Genomic DNA, 6,518 nt, shown 5'->3' with positions numbered 1-6,518 from the left:
AGGCTGAAGCAGCTCTTGTGGCACTAGAAATCAGCCAAGGTGCATGAAACACCGTCACTCACCTCCATGGTCACCACAGCTTTCTCCATTGCACAGTCAGGGCACAGGCAGCTCAGGGGCCTCACGTGCAGTGGAACAAAAGAGCAGGAGGGCTCAGGAGCTTCACGTCATCTCTGGATTCACCAGCTTTGGTGATATCAGTGCTATATGGCAGAAGCACCAGACCACCCATCAGGATGCGCTGTGGGATGAACACCCAGGGCACACTTGGGTTACAAGAGATGGCAGAAGTTACAGCAGGCACATGCTGCTTTGTATAGCACTGGAGAAAACCATTATGCAGGCTCTGGGAAAGCTACCTCAGATTCCCATTTGCTTCTGATCACAACTTTACAGCTATCAGTCTAAATACACCCCATTTCAATGTGTTCCCACCTGAGGATGTACTTTCTCTTTCCTCCTATTGAAAACAATTTAAATCAGCTAAGTAAAAGCAAGAGGCTCTGGGACAGAAGATGCTTTTTTCCATTTTGGTAATTACTAGAATAGCTTGATGCTACAGCAGTCACAATGTATAGAGTGCTGTTCACAAAAATGCTTTCTTCACAAAGAAGATGAGACACATGTAACAGGTCTGGTTTGGGGACAGCGGAGATCAGACCCTGCTGTGTTCTCCAGAAAGTGCAAATATAACAGTACAGCCACAGGCAGCAGAAACAGCAAGTCACAGCTGGAGCACTGGATAGCAAAGCTGAGAGTCATACGCAGTTACATGCACTGACCACACAATTCCCATCTTCTCCTAAACCCGCTGGAATGACACATCCACCTCCTTGGAAGGTGTGCCCCACATGAAGTATTGAGCTGGCGAGACTGATCTCTCTCTTTGGGCCTGTTAACTTAATTCTCCTTATGACTCACAGAGGATCACCATTGTATTCTAGGGTGGAAAGCCTAGCTTACTTGATGACTGAATAGCATACTGTGGTATTTTCTACTTTAAAAAAAGATAGTAGGTTGTCTTCTGTATTAAGGCTGAGGCTCTGCTTCATTATTCACTACAGGTATTAGTGGCAGGATGGGGAAGCATCCTCCAGCAGTCAGCAGTGAAAGGGAGAGCTGGAACTGGGCTCGTCCCCCACTCACCATAGAGCAGGGCTGGTGCAAGGCAGGAGGAGCCACTGGCGAGCTACAAGAAGGGGAACAGATGGGCCAAACAGCTCACAGATTTGTACCAGAGCAGCTCAGCACTGCCCCAGTGCACCGGCTCTCGGTCCAAGCACTGACAACACAGAGCTCTTTGGAAGGGGTAACCCATAAGACAGCAGGCCTGTGGGTGTTTCCCCAGAGCTTTCAGGAAACAACCTGGCCTGGCTTTGTTCATATATAACATCCTAACTGCAGAAATAGGAGTTTCCAGGTTCTTGAAATGCTGTTCTTTCCACAGCACTAAAAATTGTCCTTAGGGTCCACATAAAGGACCCCAAACCTCTGCCAAACTACTGGGATGTGCCTGTGCAACATGAACTTTCAGCACAGGTACTTGCAGCACAGGCAGCAGGCGGCTGGATCAGGATGCCCAGGGACTCCACAAATATCGTTGTCTTTATTCACATCTGCACATACCCTGCAGGTTACAGTCACGGGCACCCAAGTCTTCGTGCATTTACACTCCCCAGGATCTGCAGTCCTCATGTTTCAGGCAGTCTGGGCTCAAAATCCTTCCACATTCCTGTAATGCTCTGGCATGCAAAGAAGTGGGGCAGGGTTTGGGGCTTTTTTTGTAGGAAAGAAAGGAAGCAAATAACCAGGATCTCCATTTGACATGAATCTACTTACTTTAACAAGTATGGAGCCTTATGATTTCAAGTGGAAGCTTAACATCTCTTAAAATAAGCTCTAGGCATCTTTTCATGTCGGTGCTTAAAAAGGGATTTAGTCACTTGGTTCTAGGAACTCCAGTTTTATTCAAGTGTCCAATATCTGTCGGCAGTTCAGCTGTTATTCAAATAAGGGGAGGGAAAGCCAGGATTTTCCAGCCCTGAGAAACAGCTGTGCTTGGAAGAGGCATGTAATATGAGGGATAAAATTAATTCACTCTAAGCCCTGGTTTGCAAGCAGTCCCCAGCCGCTGGACGAAGAGCCCGGCTGTGACAGCAGGGCCACCGGTCTGCATCCCACTAGGCGGCCCCCGAGCCACACCGGGAGGGACCTCGCTGTCCTCCAAGAGCTGGATCAGGGACCTGCAAGGAAATCAAAAGGTGATTTGATGGGAGAGATACTGAGTCCTCATCTCTTCATGCTGCACTTGCAGTGGGACGTGTACCACAAGCAATAACACCCTGAGTACATGCAGCCCTGCTTGCTGCCCGTGGACACCAACATCACCCAGTCTTCATCTGAGCCATAGACAGGGTATGTTTGCAAACATCATCTCACCAGGGACATGCCTTACCTAATTCCAAGATTAAGCTTTCTACTGTGCTTTTTCCCATATTAAGGCTACTGTTGCCCAAACACCATTACATTCAAATCACTAATGTTCTTTTCCTTGTGACATTCCAATCTGTATGACAGATAGACTCATCTTAAGCTTAGCAAAGACTTCCAAGCATGGAGCACAGTACATGCATTTGAGCAGCCGTGCTGCTCTCCATGCTTGAAAGTCTTTGCTAATCCCAGAGGAAGCCTGTCCTTGAAAGCCAGTGCACCTTTCTGCCCTTCCTGAGCAGCAGGTATGGAGATGCCCACAGGAGTGCCATACGCACTTTTTGTGATGCGAATCTAATATCCTACTTGCTTGGTGGGAGGCATCAAAAACCCAACGCACAGAAAACGAGCCTTTGAAACGGTGCACTTCAGTCCAACATGTTCCAAAAATATGCTACCAAAAAATGGTCTTTGAAACACACTCAGTGTTCAGCTGCATTTCTACGATTTAGAAAAACACTCAGCAAGCTTCAAATCCAATCAGGATTCTGCAGCTTCTGTAAATACTCTATCAATGGCTACAATAACCTCTTCCAGCTACTTGCTTATTTTCAGGATATCTTAGCCAGTGCAAACCTGCACTTCCCACTCATCATTTTAAGAAATTACTCCACAATTTGAAACTATCACAAATTTTCCTGCAATCTAACCGGTCATCTCAGGATAACCTTTGTGTATGGGAAGAGAAACAAAATCACTCTTTTCTCACTTCTTACAGAAGTCTTGTTATTCGCCCCTCCAGGAGCAACAGAGAAGCCACTTTCGAATGACATATTCATGTTACCAAGTAACTCACAACTAGACAGCTCACCACTCAAGTGGTGACAGTTTCCCCATTTAGCCATATGGCACAGAGGAAATACAGCTCCAGACAGAGGCTTCTCCACCCCAGCGCCTTCAGGAAAGTCTCATTCTTCACAGTCCTATGTTCATAGCACAGTTAGGCCATATAGGATACTGCTACAAGATCTTCAAGTGTCTACCATACACTCTCAAAGATCAAACACCTCTATAAAAATGAGTAACACCATCAGGTACATGCAGATGGATTGCAAAATGTATCATTTTCAAATTGGCTGAAGATTGTTATCCTGTATAACTATTAGAGCCTGTTTTCTAAATAAACGACATGCTGGTACATGATGATGCAGTCTAGGTCTGCCTTACTTTAAAGTGTAAAACTTAGAAAGTTCTCCTCCCCCCTACATACACTCTTTACAATGCAGTGCATTTCAGATCCAGCAGATGCTCATTTTATTCCTAAAACAGATTTAATGGGTTTTCCATTATCTAAGCACCTGGCAAAAGGGCTCCATGCAGCTTTAATACTTTCCTAACCCTCTGTTAAATTTGTCCTAGTGTTGCATATAGCATAATTCTGCAGCCATGTCAACTATTCAGGTAATGCTAGAATGTCGTCATTACGGTTTGAGTCAACAGCGTGATCTGTATGTACCTTGTAATCATTCTGGTGTTGGGTTGCAAAGGTCCTTGGGCTCTTCATTTGGCTGAGTCTAATTCCGTCCTCTTCACAAAGATCTAGAGTTACACTAAGTAAAGGCTGACATTTACATGAGACACTAGGACTGCTAGAATGACTCACCAAGGTAAAACCTTGGCTATATGTTCTTTCAAGGGCGTTAGTCATACAGTCCCAGCGTTTCTGCCAGCCTGCTGCAGAAAATCTCCATGCTCAGCAAGGGAAACACGGACAGAGGGTCACATCACATATAGAGCTCAGCAGCACTCAGGAACAGAATCTCAGGAGTCTGAAAACAGATAGTTAAGAAGCCTCGAGCAATCACTCAGAACTTAAAGAAAAGGGGACACGTCAGAGAACAAACAGCTCAGAGTGACCTTACAGTGTTCGCTTGGAAGCTGAATTGCCTCCTCTCGTTTTTACTGTTTAGTTGGACAGCACGTACACCCTCACACACAAGACAGCTTTGCACTCGCACAAGCCATCGTCTCAGTGACGTGAAACCAACTAGTAGTAGGAGGGCTGGTCAGCGTTGCAACCAGAGTCCAAACTCTCTTTGTACATTTACTCTCCTACATTCACTCTGCACTTTAAAGCAGCACCTGCCATCCTGTTTGGCACACCTGAAAGCCTCCCGGTGTACTAAATAACCTAATCCCAATGTCATTAGGTTTCAAACAAAACCAGGCAATTCAGACTAAAACAGTGACTGTTCCAGTGATGAAGCTTTTTATCTATTCCCATGAACAATTTTTTATCCAAATCCAATATTAACAGTGAAAGCATCCAACACATTTGTGAAGAGCAAACTGTGAAATGGAAGGACCACAGAACATAAGAGCAGAGCATCTAACATAAAGCATGCACATGAAGGATGAGTTTGTCCACAAACCAGGGTGCTGCAAGCAATGTGGGTTTCAAGGATGGCTTCTGCTTTAGACACCTACAGCAGTCAAGCACAAATAGACTTCCCAGAGATGGGGTCGCCTCTCAATTGAGCTAGTGAGATCTGCTTTGGCAAGAGATTAACTCAGCCTTTCTCGAGCACTGGCAGCTGCATCACATATGTAGCTTCTTGTGCAAACACTGCATTTACTGAGCAAACACTGACTGCTTGGCATGTTACAAGGCACCAGTCCAGTTTCACTTGCAATTTTGACAGCCATCATCTTTGGCCATGGCCTCTGCCATGTCAGAAGGTCTAATCATCGCATTCAGGAACTGATGCCATACAACTGTCTTGAGCACAAATTCATAAGCTGCTGCAATTCCTGCTTAGTCCTTAGGTTCACTGCCTGTTTTATTATGGCTGGAATTTCTGAAAAAAAAAAATCTTAAAATGTCAGAAGCTCTTGCTATTCACTCCAGTAGAACAACCTCTCTCCAAGATCTTGTTTCTGGCTCAGATGACCAGAGCCTACCACAGTCCCAGCTCCAACCACTTCACTCACTCTTGCTAAGGGGCATGTCTGTCTGTGCCTTCTGTTTCTGTGCATGTCTTGCCCAATTCCAGACCAACCATGGACTTGGAGCTAGAGTGGAACAAACGAGAGTGATGGCAGATCTACAGGAGAATTAACTCTTTTATTGTACAGACAAAAGGGAGGCATACATTCTCCAATGCAGTTTGGTTAATGCTGTTTCAGTCACGTGAGGTGATCTTTAAAGCAGATATGTCAGCCCATGAACTCCTTTCACAATCTGCACATCTGATTTTTCACTGCCCTTTTTCTTTGTGAGAAAATCAGGAGGGGAAAAATAAAATAAAAATAAAAATAAAAATATAAAATAAAATAATAAAATAAAATAAAATAAAATAAGCCTATTTCATAGGTCCTGAAAACCAACTATATTGACCATTACCTGACAGATGTCAAGAAGCAATGCCAACAGCATTGCAGGGATCTGTGGTGGAGTACAGCCAGGATTGGTTTGCAGCGGGAACCCGGGGCAACTCAACAACATTGGCTTCCCAGGCCCTCCTCCCACATCCAAAGTCTTGGGATTATCCAGCAGACCTTGCATCACGGCTCAGCCCTGTTGATGGCCACGTGGCACAACCTTGGACAGGAGCCATCCTGGAGCTGCTTGAGAGATACTTATAACTTGAGAGCAACAGACAGAAATATGAAGGCCATGGGTGGTCCAAGTCCACGTGTAACTGCTTTGCTGGATCAAGGCCAAGGGTAATATACTATGGGTTTGGATGAGACACACAGTGACATGTTCTCATCAGAGGTGTCTGACTGCCTTACAGCAGCTCATTGTCTCCCGTGGCTGCCTGCAGTTGTCTCATGCTACACCAGTCAAATCACACTAGACTGCAAAATATCCTTCACTGTAATCAGTTATAACTGTCTTGGAGAGTGACAAAAAGCAGGAGAGAGAAAGAAGGTATCACAAATAAATTATTTGGACCAAATGGCTATGCAAAGCCTCTGAAGGGTATATACTGATTTTATTTGATGACATAGGTGCTTTTGTAGCCTACTGACCTGTTCGGGGTAACTAAATCCTCGTCTGTTGAGATGCCTCCATATGTTCATTC

The sequence above is a fragment of the Nesoenas mayeri genome, assembly GCF_963082525.1.
Source record: "Nesoenas mayeri genome assembly, chromosome: 14".
Lineage (NCBI taxonomy): Eukaryota > Metazoa > Chordata > Aves > Columbiformes > Columbidae > Nesoenas > Nesoenas mayeri.
This window is presented reverse-complemented; position numbering follows the sequence as displayed.